This window comes from Loxodonta africana, chromosome 14 (genome assembly GCF_030014295.1).
Source record: "Loxodonta africana isolate mLoxAfr1 chromosome 14, mLoxAfr1.hap2, whole genome shotgun sequence".
NCBI classification, from domain to species: domain Eukaryota; kingdom Metazoa; phylum Chordata; class Mammalia; order Proboscidea; family Elephantidae; genus Loxodonta; species Loxodonta africana.
This window is the reverse complement of record NC_087355.1, coordinates 74,632,942-74,655,592: the sequence shown is the minus strand read 5'-3', so window position 1 is coordinate 74,655,592 and position 22,651 is coordinate 74,632,942. Positions and strand designations below refer to the sequence as shown.

General features: G+C 40.1%; 1 protein-coding gene across 1 annotated transcript in view; it reads right to left on the bottom strand.

Annotated features, from left to right (window-relative positions):
* Nucleotides 1-22,651, bottom strand: part of NSMCE2 (NSE2 (MMS21) homolog, SMC5-SMC6 complex SUMO ligase) — a 271,144-nt gene that overhangs the window by 181,718 nt on the left and 66,775 nt on the right. The gene's annotated exons all lie outside the window — the stretch shown is intronic.

The following is a 22,651-nucleotide window of genomic DNA, read 5'->3' as shown; positions in this document are numbered from 1 at the left end:
TATGTTTTTAAATGGAGGCAGCTTAAGTTCAAGAGCATTCTCTAACTACATACATACATACATGCACACATACATATATACACACAAGTTCTGTAGAAGTTAAACCTGTCCATTACTCATTCCGAAAATTCTCAAGCAGGTTTTGAAATGACAAGCCAGGTAATGTTTATCAAATGAAATATTCTAACTACATGAATAAGGAGACCTTTGAACAACCAAACCAACTTTCAGGTTAGTTTCAACACTGGCAAAATGATAACCACAGAGGAATTTCCCAGATGCTACTCAACATAAGCATTACTACCAAGGATTAAGGTTCTACCCTTTTCTGCTTTCACCTCAAAGACATGGGGGCAGGCAGAACCGAGAAATGGCCTCCAAAGGCTTGCATTTTTAATCCAGGAGACACTGTGTTTTATGTAAAGGGATGCCACTGATGATGATTCTTTTTTAAAATCTAAACTATTCCTATTCGCTGTAGCATAATTTTCTTTCATATCCTCTTTGCTTTATGACTGATTTTGAAATTCTTTTAATGCAGCTCTCATTACACAAAGCCTCTATTATATTCTCCTCCCTGACTTATTCCATGTGACATCCAATTCAAGGTTCCTAGCAATCAAAGTTCTAAATAATGAAGACCTCAACTTTCTCATACGCATTTAGATAAACTTCTCTTTTCTGCACAACTCAGCAGTGGTTGGTGACAACAAAGCTTATCTGGTTGTATGGAGGCATCTTCCTTTAGAATCGAAACAATGAAATATTTAAGGGATGGTTAAAGAAGTATCCCTTGCTCCAGTCTTTGTGTGAGTGGGGGGGGGGGTGGTGGGGGAGAGAGGATATACACACTAGGTGCTATCTATCCTGAGGACAGCAAAAGACTGAGGGAGAATGGGATGGTGTTAAGTTTCACGGAAGCCATTTCTTTCTGCACACTGGCCTTCCACATATGAGACCATCGGGAAGTACCCCAGCTACACAGAAGCCAAGGTGAGAGCTACAAGAGCTGCTCTCTCATGTTCCATGTCTTCCCTGAGTCCTCCAGTCACTAACTCCATGAACTAGAGAATCTTCAAAACCAAAAGAACTAGTTCACCACTTCTGTTGCAATGGAAAAGAAGAGGAAATGCTAATTGTTTTCTTCCTCCTGTTCTTGCTAAGTAATCAGGAAATAAAACCAAACCCACTGGCACAGAGTTGATTACGACTCATAGTGACCCTATAAGACAGAACAGAACTGCCCCATAGAGTTTCTAAGGAGTGGCTGGTAGATTCAAACCGCCAACCTTTTTGGTTGGCAGTCGAGCTCTTTCTTAATCACTGTGTCTGTTTAATGCGACTATAGGAACTGAAAAAAATAAGTAAAATATCTATTTTGGGGGTATTATATTTTTGCCTGTCCCTGGGTGGTACAAACCATTAACAAGCTCAGCTGCTAACCAAAACATTAGAGGTTCAAGTTCACCCAGAGGCAACTAGGAAGGAAGGCCTGGTGATCTACTTCCAAAAAATCATCTATTGAAAACCCTATGCTTTAAAGAGCACAGTTCTACTCTGACACACATGGGTTGCCATGAGTCAGAACTGACTGAATAGCAACTGGAAATTAATAGATATTTTTCTCTAAATTCATAAGCTAACTTCTAAAGTATCATGAGACCATAACTAAAAATACAAACATCAGAAGATAAGATAGATAACTGGGATCTTCTAAAAATTAAACACTTACACTCATCAAAAGACTTTGCCAAAAGGGTAAAAAGAGAATTAACAGACTGGGGAAAAAAAAAAAATTGACTACGACAAATCCTACGAAGGTCTAATCTCTAAAATCTATAGGAAAATCCTATACCTTTACAATAAAAAGATGGTCCAATTAAAAAATGGGCAAAGGATATGAACAGATACTTCACCAAAGAAGACATTCAGGTAGCTAACAGGCACATGAGGAAATGCCCCCATCACTAGCCATTAGAGAAATACAAATCAAAACCACAATGAGATACCATCTCTCCCAAATATTATGGGTAAGAATTAAAAAAAACAGAAATAAAGAAATGCTGGAGAGGGTATGAGGAGCTTGGAACTCTTATGCACTCCTGGTGGGAATGCGAAATGGTATAACCATTTTGGGAAACGATATGGTGCTTCCTTAAAAAGCTAGAAATAGAAATACCATACAATCTAGCAACCCCACTCCTAGGAAAATATCCCAGAGAAATAAGAGCCATCACACGAATAGACATATGCATACCCATATTCACTGCAGCATTATTCACAATAGCAAAAAGATGGAAACAACCTAAGTGCCCATCAACAGAAGAATGGATAAACAAACTATGGCACATGAATACAATGGAGTACTACACAACAATAAAGAACAATGATGAATCTGCGAAACATCTCACAACATGGATGAATCTGGACGGCATTGTGCTGAGCAAAATAAGTGAATCAGAAAAGGACAAATAACGTATGAGATCACTATTACAAAAACTCATGAAAAGGTTTACACACAGAAAGAAACAATTTTTGATGATTACTAGGGAGGGAAAAGGCGGGAAAAGAAAAATATTAACTAGACAATAGGTAAGTGGTAACTTGGGTGAAGGGTAAGACAGTACACAATACTGGGGAAGCCAGAACATCTTGACCAAGGCAAGGTCATAGAAACTTTATGGACACATCCAAACTTCCTGAGGGACTGAATTACTGGGCTGAGGGCTGGGGACCATGGTCTTGGGGGACATCTATCTCAATTGGCATAACATAGTTTATAAAGAAAATGTTCTAAGGAGAATGAAGAACACCAAGGTCCCACAATAACTATGAGCCCAAGAGACAGAAAGGGCCACATGAACTAGAGACTTACATCATCCTGAGACCAGAAGAACTAGATGGTGCCCGGCCACAACCAATGACTGCCCTGACAGGGAGCACAACAGAGAACCCCTGAGGGAGCAGGAGATCAGTGGGATGCAGACCCCAAATTCTCATAAAAAGATCAGACTTCATGGTCTGACTGAGACTAGAAGAATCCCAGCGGTCATGGTCCCCAAACCTTCTGTTGGCCCAGGACAGGAACCATTCCCAAAGACAACTCGTCAGACATGGAAGGGACTGGACAATGGGTTGGAGAGAGATGCTGACGAAGAGTGAGCTACTTGTATCAGGTGGACACTTGAGACTGTGTTGGCATCTCCTGTCTGGAGGGGAGATGGGAGGGTAGAGAGGGTTAGAAACTGGCAAAACAGTCACGAAAGGAGAGACTGGAAGGAGGGAGTGGGGCTGACTCATTAGGGGGAGAGTAAATGGGAGTATGTAGTAAGGTGTATATAAGCTTATATGTGACAGACTGACTTGATTTGTAAACTTTCACTTAAAGCACAATAAAAATTATTTTTAAAAAGTAGAAATATGGGGTAAGGATTCAGTCATATTTGGAACAAAGATGCAAGCCAGACTGCAGGAAGAACTAGAACAGAGAATTAGAAATCCTGTGGGACCCAAGAATTATTCTTCGTTGTCTGTCATCAATGTTTCTTTCTGCAGCTCTGTTCAACTCTTCCCTCTTGATATTCCAGCTTTGTTCGCTGAATAGTCTTCTGGTACTCAGCCCACATGGGGGGGTGGATAACAGAGAGTGCTGTGCTGGGAAATGTTTTTAAAAATCAGATCTCAGGGGTGGGGGAAGCGTGCACCTATGTATTTTTTTACTTATACAAAATATATGGACGACACAATTTATAAATAATAATAAAAGATACAATGTCCTTTATTGTAAATTCCACGTGACAATTGATTCTCACAGAATGCTTTCATTGATTTTTACAAAACCCTTCTATCCCTAGCCAACCTAGGGTGGTAACTGATGATGAATGCTGGTTGATATTTTTGTTTAATGAATAGGGCAAAAGCTAAACAACAGATCAAAAGGAGGGAAAAATGTAGAACAGAACTTCAAAATTCTTACTGGAAATCAGACTTACTGGATACATCGAGACTGGAGGAACCACTGAATCCAATGCCTGGAAGCAATTTTTAAGCCTGGAACCCAAACTATCCAATGAAGGCATCTTTAAACTAAGCAACAATTTAGCTCATTTAGTAAAGAAGGTTCACTTTGAGCACTGTGCTTTTTAAAAGAACTATCTATATGAGATTAAATGGACAACAGTAACTCCAAAACACAGACAAGAACATGAAGGGGCAGAGAGCCTTAATGGTGGTGAAACAATATGGGGAGAGATGGGGAGAATTGTGACAATATGAAGTCTGTACCCACTGTCAACTGTATATGTAAAAATTATTGAATGGCTGTACGTATTGTGTATATTTTCACCAAAAATAAAAAAAAAATTAAAGTGAAATAACAACAACAAAAAAGAAAATGTTCTACATCTTTGGTTGAGTAGTGTCTGGGATCTTAAAAGCTTCTGAGTAGCCATCTAAGATACTCCACTGATCCCCCCCTGTTTGGAGCAAGGGAGAATGAAGAAAACCAAAAACCAAAGATACAAGGGCAAGATTAGTCCAAAGGACTAATGGACCACAACTACCACAGCCTCCACCAGACTGAGTCCAGCACCACTAGATTGTGCCCGGCTACCACCACTGACTGCTCTGATAGGGATCACAACAGAGGGTCCCAGATGGAGCTGGAGATAAACGTAGAACAAAATTCTAACTCACAAAAAAATGGCCAGAATTACAGGTCTGATAGAGACTGGAGAAAGCTCAAGTGTATGGCCCCCGAACACCCTTTTAACTCAGTAGTGAAGTCACTCCTGAGTTTACCCTTCAGCCAAAGATTAGACAGGTTCATAAAACAAAACAAGACTAAATGGGCACACCAGCCCAGGCACAAGGACTAGAAGGCAGGAGGAGACAGGACAGCTGGTAATGGGGAACCAATGTCAAGAAGGGGAGGGTGTTGATACCTAGTGAGTTTGGCAACCAATGTCACAAAACAATATGTACATTGTTTAATGAGAAACTAATTTGCTCTATAAACCTTTATCTAAAGGATAATAAAAAAAAAAAAGTGTCAAGAGAATTCTAGGAAGTATTAAGTCTGATTTCAAATCCCTTGCTCTTTAGACTATCCCACATATCTACAGCATAGAATGAGGGTGAACCAAGGATATGAGGTCGGATCTTTCCCCTCAGTTATCACATCTCATCCAATACAACAAAGATTCTAGAGTTATTAATACTCTAGCAGTTTATTAATGACCCTTTATCCTTTACCTGCTCCATTCACTGCAGCCCAACAGCTTGTCAAGGTCCCTGAGGCTGTCTTCTGTATAATTAATATGGCCGCCTGATACTTCCACTAGAGAAACTATCAAATTGCCTTCTGCCTTCCATTCTCTTCCTGTAAGAAAGATTTTCTGACTTAATGAAAATGAATTCCACCCATCACTAACCTAAGGAAAAAAAAAAATGAAACACTACAGGGAGATTAAAACAATAAACAAAACAAAAATCAAAGTGAAATGCTTCCTAGTTTATAAAACACATTTTATAATAATTTATATAATTTGATTTTCATTGCTCAGAGACTAAATAACTTTCCTAAACCAAATACCTAATAGGTGCCGGAGCCGCAACTACAGGGTGGCCACCAAGTACACTGTAATATAATATCACTTGTTGTGTATTTACCCATGTTTCTAGATTGATAGCCACTCCGTAAAATCCAGGTTTTCTGCCCAGAACCTATTTTCCTTTATGCCCCTATGCCCCACACATTTAACTCTGGAAGTGCTCAAGGAGGTGGCAGTCAATGAAAACTACTGTCTTATATTGGGATAATATTTTAATATTTATAAGCCAACTTTCATATTGTGCATCCCAATTTAATTTCACAACAACCTTGTGTAAAGAGAATTAAAAAAAAAAAAAAAAAACCAACCTGTTGCCACTGAGTCAATTTCAACTCACAGCGACCCTATGGAACAGAGCAGAACTGCCCCATACATAGGGCTTCCAAAAACCGGCTGGTGGATTTGAACTGCCAGCCTTTTGGTTAGCTGCCTGAGCTCTTAGGTCTACTCTGTGACAGACATGAAGTTAAGTACTTTCCCTACATTATCTTATTTACCCCTTACAAAAGCCCCCTCAAGTATTCCTATCCACGCCTTACAGATACGGAAACCGAAGATGTAAGAGCCTAAGTCACCAGCCCAATGTCACACAGTTAGGCATGGAAGGAGCAGGGACGACATTAGGTCTTCTGACTCCAATGGCAGCATTCTTTCTACCAGATCAGTGAAATATTTGTAACACATTCCGTATAACTCCACACACTGGCCACAACACTGCCTTCTTCCATGGAGAGATTTCTCCCTCCCTGCTTCTAAGAAGTGATCATGAACTAATCTATAGGCTAACCTGGCAAGAAGGAAAAAGGTATTCAACCTAAGTTAACTAAACACAGTTCAGAATATTGCCTGGCATACAGCAAGCACTAGAGAAATGTTAGCTAGACTTGCTATTGTTGTGAAAGGAGTGAATATTTTAACAGATATACACATAAAGCATCACATTAAAACTAAACAAAAAGGTTTATTTCATTTTTATTTTAATCCACATCCCTAAAATTCTTCTACATACACATCATTGCCACTTTTACAATATGCCACAATACATTTTAGAAGGGTCAATAATACCAGTTCCACACAAAAAGAAACAATCTTTGATGGTTACAAGGGATGGGAGAGAAAAACACTAACTAGACAATACACAACTGGTAACTCTGGTGAAGGATAAGACAGTACACAAAATTGGGAAAGCCAGCATAACTTGTCCAGGGCAAGATCACAGAAGCTTCATAGACACATCCAAACTCCCCGAGGGACCCAATTACTGGCCTGAGGGATGTGCGGGCCATGGTCTCCGGGGAACATCTAGCTCAACTGGCATAACATAGTTTATAAAGAAAATGTTCTACGTCCTACTTTGGTGAGTAGCCCCTAGGATCTTAAAAGCTTGTGAGCAGCCATCTAAGATATTCCCCTGGTCCCACCCTGTCTGGAGCAAGAGAGAATGAAGAAAAACAAAGACACAAGGGAAAGATTAGTCCAAAGGACTAATGGACCACAACTACCACAGCCTCTATCAGACTGAATGCAGCACAATTAGATGGTGCCCGGCTACCACCACCAACTGCTCTGACAGGCATCATAACAGAGGGACCTGGAGAGAGCTGGAGAAAAATGTAGAACAAAATTCTAACTCACAAAAAAAGACCAGGCTTACTGGTCTGACAGAGACTGGAGAAACCTGAGAGTATGGCCCCTGAACACCGCTATAGCTTAATAATGAAGTCACTCCTGAGGGTCACCCTCCAGCCAAAGATTAGTCAGGCCCATAAAACAAAGAAGACTAAATGCGTACACCAGCCCAGGGGCAAGGACAGAAGGTAGGAGGGGACAGGAGAGCTGGTAATAGGGAACTCAAGGTCGAAAACGGGAGAGTGTTCACACATCGTGGGGTTGGCAATCAATGTCACAAAACAATATGTGTACTAAGTGCTTAATGAGAAACTAGTTTGCTCTGTGAACCTTCATCTAAAGTACAATAAAAAAATTAATAATAACACCAGTTCCTCTAAAGTTTTTCTTCTTTTTCATATAGCATCCCCATACAACAATATTTTTTTCCTCAAGTAGTTCTTTAATAGTGACAGAACCCCACCCTTACACCTGTCAAATCAGTATGGGGAGTCACACCCACCTTTCATTTAGACTTAATCTCCCAGAAAAATATGTGTATGGTCATAAGCATACTTTATAACTGAGGCTGGGAAAAAGTATTCTTAATCTCAACTGAAAAAGTGAATTGAATGAATTCTGTCTCAGGCATGGAGATATTATGAAAAGAACCTTGGATTATGTTTCAAAAAAATAGAAGTTCGAGTCTCAACTCTTGAGACTTTCTAGCCATGTGACCTTGTTCCTTAACTTCCCTGAGGCTCAGAGTCGAGAATACCCACTCTTCTTAACCTGTGAGGCTACTGTGATCATTAAACAAGTCAAGTATCCCACAGGGCTTCTCATCCCTTACCGGAGGCAAAGAAAGTTGGTGTCAGACTCTCTGACAAAGGCCTGAGGACTGGGGTATGAACTGATGATATCTCCAAATCCGGTTTAAGCAAACCACCAACCCAAAACCCAAAAAACCAAACCCACTGCCGTCGAGTCGATTCCGACTCATAGCGACCCTATAGGACAGAGTAGAACTGCTCGAGTTTCCAAGGAGCGCCTGGCGGATTCGAACTGCCGACCTCTTGGTTAGCACCTGCTGCACTTAACCACTACACCACCCAGGTTTCCAAACCACCAACAGCCTTAGACAAATACTAAATAACTGGGGAAGACAGAGAGAAGTGAATTCACTCTCTCTTATCCAGTCCTAGCTAAGCCCTCCAGAACACCTTAAACACCAAACTGATACCCACATTACAAATGGCTTTGTTAGTTTTATAGAAATTGAATTACCAAGAACTATTTGTTATTGAACTGGTTTTTTTTTTTTTTTTTTTTTAATGGGCTAGCCTGAAAGCCTAGCCACTGAACATTATTTTTGTAGGAAATAACTATTTTCATGATTCAAATCCAAATTCTGGGAATATATCTTTCCTCTTCCAATCCTCTGGCTGAATCGGGAAGTCTCCTGATGAGGACATGGGCCATCTTTCACTTTATTTGGTCAAAACACATTCATATCTAAGGCCTCATTTTATCTAAATTGCCCAGTGAGGTATGTAGGGCAAATACTATCATCACTGTCTCCCCCCCATTTTAGAAATGAGGAAGCTTAAAGTGCAGAGAAGTTCCGTGAGTTGCCCAAGGTCACAGTCCTGCAGAACTAGGATTAGAAACCAGATCTGCATTTCCTAGCCCAACTCTCTTAATAAACACCAACTCCTCAGAAAAGGGGACTGGGAAATAGAGGTGACTAAGGTATACTTAGACTTTATTTTCAGACTAATTTTGTCTGGTTTTGTGATTTTTCATTAATTCTGTTCTTTATTGTTGCCCAATGAGTTAATCACTAAAACCATCAGATCAGAAAGTTTAAATTGCTTTAAATTATTTCCTCATTGTTATATATAGATGTTTCAACCTTAAGTATTTCGTAACCTAGTGACTCCGTGACTAAGTTAGCCCAATCTACATTAGTCACTTGCTGAACTGTTATATGAGATTTATGTAAAACTCTCAGAGGTGGGGAGGAACAGGAATAAACATTTACCAAAAAGATGACTAAATTAAGGGCAAAAAGTGAATGTAAACCTTGCACATTTTTTCCTTCCAGTTTAAGCTGTGGATAAAAGACACAAGTCACCTATCACTATCCCAAGTTTAGGTGGCTTAGAATAGCTCACTAATTTAAACCCACATGTAGTAGACATTGTTGTAAGAGAAAGAAGTTAAAAGTTAACAAGACAGAACAACAAGACCTTGCATTTATATAGCACTTTCGCCTCTACAGTCCTCTCACATATGTTATCTCACTTAGTGATCAAGAAGTCACTGAGATAGGCAGGTAGGGGCAGATATCACTAAGCTCATTTTGCCAGAGAGCAGAAAGGGCATAAGAAACTCGCTTAAGGTCACACAGCTATTCAATGGCTAGGAATAAAAGAAAACACGATAATTAAATTGAACATTAATAGCAAATATTTACAACTGTAATGGGATCACTTACAACACTTGATATTACATAGGCAAAGTGCTTTTTAATTCCATATTCTGGCACAGCAATTCCCTCACTGCTATAGATAATACAGCCTAGCATATTCTAATTTCATCTGTTATTTATAGGTGCTTTAAGTGGTATCGTCAGGGTTTCACCCTAAGAAAAAAAAAATGAGCATACAATGTTTTGCTGAGGCCTTTTTGAACAAGGTTTAACTAGACCTCATGTATCACATTTAATTTCTGCTTTTGCCAGAGGGATGCTCTGAGCATGCCCAAGATCGTGTCCATTTGGATTTTCTATTTGGTATTAAAGGGGGCATTTTTAGCTTCTGTTTCATGTCAGGTGACAGAGGGTAACCTGATGGGCAAACGGGGCTTGCTTTTTGGTACCAGTAACAGTCCAAGGGCCCCAGATAGCTGAGGCAACTGGAAGGCAGGCACGGAAACATGTGAGACCTCACAGGTATCAGCAAAAAGGAAGCAAATCAGAATGTCTGGAATCAGTCGTCTGGTACAATTACATTAAACTGCACCTGGCTCTTTTTCCACATTTCAAGTAACAGACTCGATCCTTCTAAATATCCCCTTCTATCTGAAGATATTCAAATGATTATCTTAAGATGAAATAAAGGATAAAACAAATAAATTAAAAATTGTTAATGATAACTGTTATTACTCTATACCATGAGAACTGAACATAAGCATTTTCACTGAGGGTTTATTTTATTGTGGTAAATATATATTAACATAAAACTTACCATTTTAACAATTTTTAAATGTACAATTCAGTGACATTAATTATATTCACAATGTTGTATAACCATTGCCACTATTTCCAAAAGTTTTTCATCACCCCAAACAGGAACTCAGTACCCATTAGGCAATAACTCCTCATCCTCCTCTTCCCCCGGCCCCTGATAGCCTCTAATCTACTCTCTGTCTTTATGAATTTGCCTATTCTAGTAGGATCATATAATATTTGTCCTTTTGTAACTGACTTACTCAGCAAAATGTTTTCAAGGTTCATCCATGTTGCATCGTGTATCAGAATTTCATTCCTTTTTATGGTTGAATAATATTCCATTTGTTTATCCATTCATCTGTTGATGGACACTTGGATTGTTTCCATCTTTTAGCTATTATAAATAAGGCTACAGTGGACATTGATTTGCAAGTATCTGTTTGAGTCCCTGCTTTCAATTCTTTTAGGTATATACCTAGGAGTGGAATTACTGGGTTAGAGCCCTGCTGGCCCAGTTGTTAAAACATCAGCTGCTAACCTAAAGGTTGGCAGACACTGTGCAGAAGAAAGATGTGGCAGTCTGCATCCTGAAAGATTTACAGCCTTGGAAACCCTACGGGGCAGTTCTACTCTCTCCTTATAGGGTCTCTACGAGTCGGAATTGACTTGATGGCAATGGTTTGGTTTTACGGTAATTCTATTTTTAACTTTGAGGAACTGTCAAACTTTTCCACAATGGCTACACCATTTTACATTCCCATGAGCAATGCACAAGGTTCCAATTTCTTTGCATCTTTGCCAACATTTGTTATTTTCCAGTTTTTTGTTTTACTTATAACAATCCTAGTGGGTGTGAGGAGTCCCTGGGCGGCAGAAATGGTTAAGAGCTTGACTACTAACCAAAAGGCTGCTGGTGCAAACCTGCCTCCTCAGAAGAGAGGCCTGACAATCTGCTTCTGAAAGGTCAAAGCCTTGAGAGCCTTATGGACTGCAGTTCTACTCTGCAATACATGGGTCACCATGAGTCGGAATCTACTCCATGGCAACTAGTATGGCTTGAATGCCCCTGGGTGGCACAAACAGTTTGGTTTGATTTTGGTTTAGTGGGTGTGAGCTGGTATCTAGTAGTGGTTTTGATTTGCATTTCCCTCCACTGAGTATTTTATTTTAAAGAATGCTCTGTTATGTGACATAAATTTTGACTACATTTTCCTTAAAAAAAAAAAAGGACAAAATATGCCCTGAAATAAATGAAAATAAATTCAAAAAGCTCCAGTCACTAAAATATCAGGTTGGTTGCAACACAAAAGGATGAGAGCTAAAGTGCTACTACCGAGAAGAGAAAGAAAGCCTCTCCATTCCCTCATTGACATTTCACAGAGAGCTGGCTCTAATTCAGAATGAAAGAGCTTTTCCTCACCAGCACAATTGTGAACTCACACAGGGGCTCAAAAAATAAAACCCATTTATAGCCTCTCCATTTATGATCCTACCATTCTCTGTTGTCAACAATTTGCAGAGATTGAGCACTAGAGTTGCCAGTGACAATCTGCATATGATACATCAGGGGAAAATACCCAACACATTTTTCTCTCCCAGTGTTTTTGTAAATAGGTGTTACTAACAAAGTAAAAAAAAAAAAAAATTACAGATGTAAATAAGATAGTTTGAGAAACATCATGATTATTACATATTCACGTGCACAGAGGGAAATGCTTTTTTTACAGCTGCATGTCCTCAAAACCCTCACTTAAATATCTAAGAAAATGTCAAGTTTTTCCCAAATTACCAAGGCTCTTATCTCTAGTATGGCCTCCTCATTGCCATTAAGTAGCACATGGTAAGGGACATAGGACGTAAGTAGAGTTACTGAGTGTTGCTGTTATTGTGTGCCGTCAACTCAATTCTGACTCAGAGCAACACAAGGTGACAACACATATGACAGCATAGAACTGCCCCATACAGTTTTCTAGGCTGTAATCTTTAAGGCAGCAAGTCTTTCTCCCACAGAGCAGCTTGTGGGTTTGAACCACTGACCTTGTGGTTAATAGCTGAGTGCTTAACCAATGTACCACCAGGTTATTGATTAAAACAAAAAACACTAAATTCACCGCCGCTGAGTCAATTTAAATCCATAGCGAACCTATAGGACAGAGTAGAACTGCCCCATAGGGTTTCCAAGGCTGTAAATCTTTACGGATGTAGATTGTCCCATCTTTCTCCCAAGGAGCACCTGGTGGGTTCAAACCACCGACCTTTCAGTTAGCAGGTGTGCACTTTAACCACTCTGCCACCAGGGCTCCTTAGTTACTGATTAAACCCATTGCCATTGAGTCACCGGTAGAACTGCCCCATAGGGTTTCTAAGGAGTGGCTGGTGGATTCGAACTGCTGACACTTTGGTTAGCAGCCAAGCTCTTAACCACTGTGCCAGGAGACTTCAAACCCAGTTGGTCAAACGCCATGCTTCTCAGGGGCCTCTGCCCTAGCCAGGTTACCGAGATGAGCCTAATCCTTCCTGGTTGCAACACTGACTACAAACACTGTTCCCTTTGACCCACTGTCAGAGGACACCGTTTAAAGAAAGGGCTCCTTCCTACTACCTCTCAAAGAACTTCATCTCTGGCCTTTGCCAATGGTTTCCTGCTGACCACCCTACTCGCCCTATTTTAATTGAAAATTCCTCTTCAGAGCCTATCTGAATCTGGTCAGGGGAAATGACTTCTCTTTTACAGGCCTGTCTGAGCAACTTTATAAATTAGTAACAACTACAATGGAAATCCCTATTTATTAAGTGGCAGAACTGTTCTAGGTGCTTTCATGCTATCACTTTTCATCCTTATCACAACTCTAGAGCCTATATTATCATCCCTACTTTAAGAAGAAACTGAGGTGCAGAGGTGGACGTAGAAAAGACAGAGTTTAAGCCAAACATCTTTTTCCTTACTCTGAATCTCTTAAGCATTTTTAGGAGATTCTCTATCAAACTATTTAGCAATTAAAATTCTTTTGTAAGTATTTTGCGTACATATGTTGAAAGGCTTTTGTATCTGCACTGGACTAAGGACCCTACCGGCACTAATAACTTAATTATGACAGTAATAAACAGGCAACTGCTTTCAATTCTACACTTTGAAAATGCATTCATTTTACAGTAAACCTTAGCATTTGGATATCCATGCCCCAGGTGAATCCATTCCCCCACCTCATCTCTACAGTCAGGCCACCCTTTTCCACTGCCCATCAGCACCACTGTTAGACTGTGCGGAAAGACCCAGACTCCTTCATACTCATCAATTCTTATAAATAAAACATCTGATGTGGAAGGAGGCTAAAGTGACTCTTTAAAATAAGGGTTTAATGCTATATATGGACTATTCCTGAATTTCAGAAATAACCTAGCAGTTTGCTGTATTAAGGAGTCCTAGGGTCTAATGTACTTTGGACATGTCATCAGGAGCGACCAGTCCCTGGAGAAGGACATAAAGCTTGGTAGGTAAGGTAGAGGGTCACAGAAAAAGAGGAAGACCCTCAACTAGATGGACTGACACAGTGGCCGAAACAATGGGCTCAAACATAGCAACAATTGTGAGGATGGCACAGGATCAGGTAGTGCTTTGCTTTGTTGTGCATAAGGTCACTTTGAGTCAGAAACCACCTGACAGGACTTAACAAGAGGTCGTGCAAATGGTTAATAAACTCGGCTGCTAACCAAAAGTTTTGAGGTTCAAGTCCAGACAGAGGCACCTTGGAAGAAAGGCCTGGTGATCTATTTCTGAAAAATCAGTCCCTGAAAACCTGTAGAACACAGTTCTACTCTGATACACATGGGCTTGCCATGAGTCACAATCAACTCAGTGGCAACTGATTGCTGCTGTACTAAAGTAACATTCATATCTTTTAAATGATTCAGGAAACTAGCTGCTAGGATTGCCTGGCACCACTGCAGCCAAGTACCCAACGAACACACTGGGCGCGCCAGTGCCTAGCTGGACTGCTGTGGTAAACGGGCCTTTCCAAGATCTAGACGTGCTTTTCCTGCCCACACTGCTGCTGCATCCTTCTGCCTATTCCCGTCTCCTCTCTGACCTTCTCTCCAAAACATTTCTCTTTCTCCACTCTCCACGGTCCACAGTGGGGTCTTCTTGGCTTCAGAGACTCTGATAGCCAAGCAATCACTCCAAGTTTTTTAAACCTCCTCCTTCTTTTTCACGGTTGAAACAAATGCATCATTTTTTCAGAGGCCTGGCCCTTTCCTGACCTTCATCTTCGAGGTTCATCTCAGGGCGGAAGTCTGACACCTTCCCAGGTACCTAATATGCCACAGAAGGTCTGCCACAGACAAATGGCCACGCCTATCCCTTAACCTCCTCTGTAAAACAAGGCGGTTGAGACTATGGCAGCATTTCTCAATGCACGTTCCAGGATATCAGTCCCTCCCCAAAAACGTTATCATAGATCACTTGAGACGAGTGCATATCCCTCCTTTGGAGAATCACATTGCATAAAGGTGTATTAAAGGTGTTGGTGTCTTTAAGGAAACTTATTTAATCAAGCATTCCCCAAACTTATTTGACCATAAAATCCCCTTCTCCTATTTATTCACATCCCAACTAATTAGTATTATGGAGCAAACTACTTGGTAACCTAAGAGATTTACATTTAGATTCTTTCTCACAGAAGCAACTCCATTAGTAGAATACTATATCTATACCTGACTCTCTATATTAGACAGAATGCTACCAAATGCAAGCTGAATTTAGAAGTAACTGTAGAGGGGGTTCTAAAGCATCATAATACAAATTAACTACCAGTCATCACAGCAATAAACATATTCCAGGGGCAAGTGGTTGTATTATATTCTTATTAATTTACACACCTGGGAAGTGTTCCTATCGATGAAAAGGCTCATACATGAATAACTGAAAACTTCTGACAAGAAAGGAGGTAAGAGACTATTGTGGAGTGTTCAGTGTTGGGGACAGGGGGTGGAGAAGAGGGCAATCTCCGGTACTTCCCTATCTGGCTCCAAGGGATTTCTCCCTAACTTCACCCCTCTGTTATCTCTCACCTTCTTGCTAGTCCCCTGACAAGAGTAATTTCTCTCATGCTCAAGAATTTCTGTCCTTGAATCTCACAACTCCCACACTAATTTTCCCCTTCTTCCTCTTTTGTCAATGATTCACAGTGTCTAGTGGGGGGGGGGGTGCATTCTCATATTCAGTCATAGGTAATCAGATCTAATAAATCACGCCCTCTGGCCTGGAACTCACTGCAGACACCATAAGATCAATTATTGGTTTTCTAAGTGAGATACCAAAATGAGATACTGTCCCCAAATCTGGTTTAACAAAAATGGTAACTCCCAGCTTGCAAGATGCCCCATTAGGCTTCATGTTACAGTAGTAGATATTAGTGACTTTAAAATAAGTTTTGCAAAAGGCAAAGCTTACCAGTCAATAAAGGGTGGGGAGACAGAGGGAAGTGATATGTCAAAAACATTCTAAACTAGTTGCATAATGACAAGGTTGAGGTAAACTATACCTTTGACCCACCTCATTCTTTTATTATATGTAAGACCGTGTTGGTTTCGACAGCTTATGTGAAGTATATTTCCACTCTTCTAAATCTCAACATACTAGTTTCAAAAGGAAGGTAAAACGCTCATGTTAGCTCATTAAGTAAAGCCCACTGTACTTACGGTATATCCATGGGCAGATTTATAAGAAAAAAACCAAGTAAACCAATCTAGCACCTAATTGCTCCTGTTAGGTTAAGAGGAAAAATATTCTCCCCAGGCTTTTGGTTGGAATTGTTATAAAATAATGACTTGAAAAAACAAAAACAAGTACAGGGTTGCGATCCGATTTAGATACTTTAAATCTGACATCATCTGTAAGATGCACAAAAGCCCGTTCTCAAAGCCAACTCTTCAGACAAAATTAGACTGGACTGTAAGACACACAATGATTCTGGTGAGGAGTGTGCTTCTTAGCTCAAGTAGACACAAGACTATGTGGGCAGCTCGTGTCTGGAGGCAAGATGAGAAGACAGAGGGGGACAGGAGCTGGTTGAATGGACACAGGGAATACAAGGTGGAGAGGAGGAGTGTTCTGTCACATTGTAGAAAGAGCAACTAGGGTCACGTAACAACATCTGTATAAGTTTTTGCATGAGAAACTGACCTGAATTGTAAACTTTCACTTAAAGCACACACACAAAAAAAAGATGCACAAAAGAGAGTCTTACAGGAAAAGGGGAAAAAATACGAACGGTCTGGATTTTCCAATAAATTCACCTGCTGAAGCAACACACACAAAAATAACAACATTCAAGCAAAGCCTAACAATTATTTTAAGACTTAATGTTTGTTAAAGTAAAGTTACATAATTAAAGAACATGGTAAAAATATATATAACTCAAAACATAATGTGAATCGCAAGCTCCAGCTACTTTTGCTAAGCCCCAGGACTATGTTAGGGGCCCTGGTGGTGCAACAGTGAAACACTCGGCTGCCAACATAAAGGTGGATAGTTTAAATCCACTCAGCAGCTCTGTGGGAGAAAGACCTGGCTATCTGCTCTCATAAAAATTACAGCCTAGAAAACTCCATGGGCCAGTTCTACTCTGTCATATGGGAGTCGCTGAGTTGGAATCGACTCGACGCCACCTAACAAAATAGCAGGACTATGTTATTAGCTGCTGTCGAGTCATCCCCGACTCACGGTGACCTTATGTACAACAGAATGAAACGTTGCTCATTCCCACGTCATCCTCACCATCGCCAGTCTAGGACTATACTGCTCATCAAAAAACACAGAGGATATATATTTTCTCACCGATTGAAACTAATCTGAACCTGTTATGTCATTTATCATTTAGTTCAGTGGTTCCTGTCCTTTTTCATCATGCAGATTACGGTTTTAAAACACTGCAAGGACCACCCACATGATAGTGGTTGGACTTTTATCATCTCTTTGAAAAAACACATGCCAGACTATGAATTTGAGGATTCCCTGAACTAAATACATTGTTACCTATCCCTCCTTCAGGAATCAAAAGCCCACAGGATGGGAACTATAGGTTTAGTTTAAAACAAGGACATAAACACAGAATCAGAAATACACTGTATTGCCATTGTGTTTATCCAATACGTGGTAAGAAGTCTCACTGACCATGTCTGATTAGTGAAATGGCTTGAGAAGCAGAGTATCAGGAAGGAATCTATTCTCAATCAACTACCAACATGACTTACATTACTGACCAAAGAAGGTACTTCAATAGCTGTTAGGGGATGAATCACTGGCTAAACCTTAGGTTGCTCAACTTCTCTTTACCTTTCGATACATACAAGTACTTTATGACATTATTTCTCTGGCTTTTTTTTCTCAAAATTAAGTCTTTGGAGTGATCAAGGCCCTCTGAAACTCTGACATTAGGACAATCAGAAATAAGAGGCCACCATTTCATGCAAAAGCCACAGAGACAGAGAAGTGACCAGTCATATTTGACTTTCGATGCAGATTAAATATCACTTCCTCGGGAAGGAATCCCCCAATCTCCCAGCGCGTCATACAGCCCCTCAGTTATTAACTCTCCCTGCACACTTTATTTTTCCTTCGTAGCACACACTACCCATTGCCGCTGAGTTGATTCCAATTCATAACCACTCTATAGGACAGAGTAGAACTGCCCCACTGGGTTTCCAAGGCTGTAATCTTTGAGGAGCCCAGGTGGTGCAGTGGTTAAAATACTCAGCTGCTAACTGAAAGGTCAGTGGTTCAAACCCATCAGCAACTCCCCAAGAGAAAGATATGGCAGTTGGCTTCCGTAAAGATTCACAGCTTTAGAAATCCTATGCGGGAGTTCTACTCTGTCCTTTAGGGTCTGTATGAGGTGGAATCAACTCTATGGCAACGGGCAATGGGGTTTAATCTTTCAGGAAGCAGATCCACACCTTTTTCCCACAGAGCAGCTGGTGGGTTCGAACCGCTGACCTTTTGGTGAGCAGCCGAGTGCTTTCCTACTGTGGCACCAGGGCTCCTTGCACACATCACAACCGTCATTAAATGATGTCTGTATTGCTCTTTGTTAAAAGTTTGTCTCCCCTTCTAGACTGAAGACATCCTGAAGGTGAGAGCCAGGTGGGCCTCGATGTCCTACTTCTTGCACCTAGAAGTGCCGAAAGAACATAGGTGTTTAGTAGTATTTGCTCAATGAACATTTCAGAACAAAAAGGCAACTAATGGTGCCCCTTCAATGTACTTGAATAATTAAGGCTGAGAAATCAAGTGGGGGGGGGTCATTGGCTCATCAGGAGTCTAACACTGAGGACATTACTCTATTTTCCACATGAAACAGAATTTTCCCTCGCAGGAACAGTGACAAAACAAGTAACTATAACACAGCATGTCTGTGTGCCGTGTCACAGCTTTCAAAATGTTTTCACCACATGTGTGGTCTCATAACTAAAAGTCTCTGGGGCTGTCTGACAATGGAGCTCTTTGAGGTTCTAGGAAAATTTTTTTTGACAGGTATATATAATCCATTTATGCAGAAAATTTTTATAAATGACTTTTAGACTTTCAGGGAATTTTTTTTTTAGTGCTCACTGCATAGTATTTCCTCTACAAACTAGCTGGAACAAAGTCCTAGTTTATTTATTTATTTATTTATTTTAGTTTCAGAGCACTAACATAGATGCTGTTCTAAGGAAAATATTCAGGCATTGTAGAATGTAGTAGCTCTATTTTCTGAAAACACAAAGAAAGACAATCTGAGAGTTTTTGCTGAATGCTGAAGGGATTTCCCAGGGATCTGTTGGTAAACCAACCTGTATGTCTAAGGTGCCAAAGTAAACTTCTAACACCTTTGAGGAAGTATATAACTTCAGAATTCTGTGAAGGTAGGAGTGGAAGAGAGATGTTTATTTAAAAATAAAATCTTACAGCTCTTTAGTGATTTTAAAAAAGGTTTCTTTTTAAACTTTCTATAAGTATGTGAAAATACATAAAAAGAAAAGCTACAGATATTTTGAAATTAACTTCAGAAGAGTGGATCAGAACCTGGGCAAATATTATAGTAACAGAAGTACTGTAACTCTAAAAGTCTATGACAGAGTGGGAGGTTACAGGGGCTGACGTGGGCTTCTATTATCTGCACTCTTTGTTAACAATCTAACTTAAAAGAATCTCTGCTTCTTAGAGGCCAGGAGCACCTTACACTGTAACTTAATTAGCTTATACCTAAATGCTAGGTGGTTCTTGAATTGCAGAGTAGGGCAAGTCAAAGAGAATAAAAAGTACCCATAAAGTGAGCGAAGTATTTGTTTCTAAGAAAGGTCTTATTCCACGTCTCTATGAAGTATACCTGAAAATCTGGGCACAGGTAATAATAATACCATCTTATATCGCCATCAAATTCTAAGAATTTCAAAGTGTTTTGATATACAGTGTCTAATGTGACTCACATATGATCACGTGAAACAGGCAGGCTGTCATGAATTGAATTGTGTCCCCTCAAAATATGTGTCAACTTGGCTAGGCCATGATTTCCAGTATTGTGATCTTATGTAATTATTCTGAGTTGTAAATCCTACCTCTACAACAAGGCAGGATTAGAGGCAGTTATGTTAATGAGGCTGGACAAAAATCTACAGGATTTTTGAGTCAATTTCTTTTGAGATCTATAAGAGGGAAGCAAGTGGAGAGGAGATGGGCCTCATTACAACAAATCAAGAAGAGCCAGAAGCAGAGCGTATTCTTTGGACTCAGGGTTGCCGCACTGAGAAGTTCCTAGACCCAGGGGAAGACTGATGACAAGGACCTTCCCAGAGAGCTGACAGAGAAAGAAGGCCTTCCCCTGGAGCTGGCGTCCTGAATTTAGGACTTCTAGCCTCCTAGACTCCGAGAGAATACATTTGTTTGTTAAAGCCATTAATTTGAGGTCTTCCTATTAAAGCAGCACTAGATAACTAAGACACAGGCCAAGAAAATGAGGCTCCATGAGATTTACTGAGCAAGGATCATAATTTTGAAAGTGGAAGAACCAGGGCTGGAAGGGTTTCTAATCCCTAGTTCGGTGCTATCTCTAAAAAAAATATACCATCCTAGTGGCACAGTGGTTAAGAGCTGGGCTGCTCACCAAAAAGTCAGCAGTTCGAATCCACCAGCTGCTCCTTGGAAACCTTGTGGGGCAGTTCTATTCTGTCCTATGGGGTCCCTATGAGTAGGAATCAACTCGATGGCAGTGGGTTTGTGGTATTTATACCATCCTGGCCCCTCCCAAGCTACTGTTCATTTTTTTTCCATCACCAAAACAAACAGGATGATAGCAATGCCCAGAACTTCATGTATATAAAAAGGCAGAAAACATTTCCCTCAAAATAATGGTCATATCCCCGCTATATACTTTTATATGGTTTCAGGTCTGAGAAATCCTATAAAACTACATGATTTACTCTCTTGGTAGTATATCAAGCTTACACAGAGAGCATTGCTTTGCATGGGAAAGGGCAAATAAAAACATGGCTTCTCCTCTTATGAAAGACGAGGGACCTTCCCATCCAAGCGCTGGGATCACTAAATCCGATGTCCTCTAGTCTAGTGTGACAGCAGGGCTAAAAGGTCAGATAAAACTCAGAGCATTAACACTCCCCATACAGTGGGATGAAGATAAAGGGGTAAAACGGAAGGAATGCCGGGAATTACCGAATAGTGGGGGGGGGGGAGTGGTCTTTGTGTTTGACTTTTTCTTGCAAGTGACTCAGTTTCTTGAAGTGGGAAGAGTTTAATTCTTAATTTAAAAATATCTTAAATATTTATGGGTTCTAATTTTAAAAGAAAAAAAAATCAACATTAAGTTCTTTGACTCCAAAACTTGATTTTTCTTCTACCTATGAAATATACTACGGTGTTATATTTGCACAGATGAAAGCTAAAGATAAAAAAGGCCCATCAAATTAGCTCCATAGAATGTAAGGGTCAAAGCAAGACCAACTCAGCTTATAGGCCTAACTCTCATCTTTGGTAGCAAATACCAGGTACATTCTATATAAACAGCTTTGTTCTTTGAAGTCAGTGGTTTTCAGCCCTGCATACATACTAGAATAAGTTTTTAAAAAATACTAGTGTCCCAACCCTACTTCAGACCAAGGAAATCAGAATCTCTGAGGGTAGGGACTGGCTGACTCTAGGGTTCAGCTGGGGCTGAGAACCTGTGCTGTAAGAGCCTTGTTATCCAGTTTCATAGGCCCCAACAGGATGCTATTTTCACATTTTCCTACAGAAGAACCACAGTACCAGGGCCACAGTCACAGTGGCTAGAAACATCAGAATTTTACAAGTTAAACTAGTTAAGTATTTGGGTATAAGCAGATATTCTTAAAATAAGTCACAAATACTACACTTATTAAATGTTGTTGTTGTTAGTTGCCACTCACGGCAACCCCACGTGTGCAGAGCACAACTGCTCCATAGGGTTTCCAAAGCTGTGACCTTTCAGAAGCATATCACCAGACCTATGTTCTGAAGCACCTCTGGGTGGGTTCAAATCGCTAACCTTTCAGCTCGTAGTTGAGCGCTTAGCTGTTTCCATCACCCGGAGACTTCTATGCTTAATGAATACTAACCATAAAAAACAGAAAAACTTCATGTAACTGTGTAATACATGTTTAATTGGCTTAGGTTTAAATAATATTTAAAAATTTATATTCCAATGAATAGTAGCCAATCTTGGAAAACATTTGTATTTTTGGAATTTTCCCGTAGCTACGCGTATGAAAAGACAAATAAAGAAACCAGAAGCACAAGAACATCCTATTACACAGGTATACTAAAATCAGTTCAACAGGGAGTTTCCACTGCTCCGAGAACAAAGGACTTCTCAGAAACATGACTGCAATCGCATTGCTCATTTCTTACTCAACACAGTACTGAAAAGGATGTTGCTGTGTTCCCACCTTAACTGCCTTATGCTGCTGGACTCAACAAAGATAAGTCTGGCTCCTGGAAAAACCAAAATGCCAGCCTTCTTCATTTTTAAACTTGCTTTAAAAATCTTTCACATTATCTGATTGAATATATTGCACAACAGCTGCAGAGTAGTTAAAACTGGAGAATGAGTAACTGAACCTGGTCTAAATTGTATGTTTAAGCAGACATAACAATAAAATACAAGTCATATACAATTTCTAATAT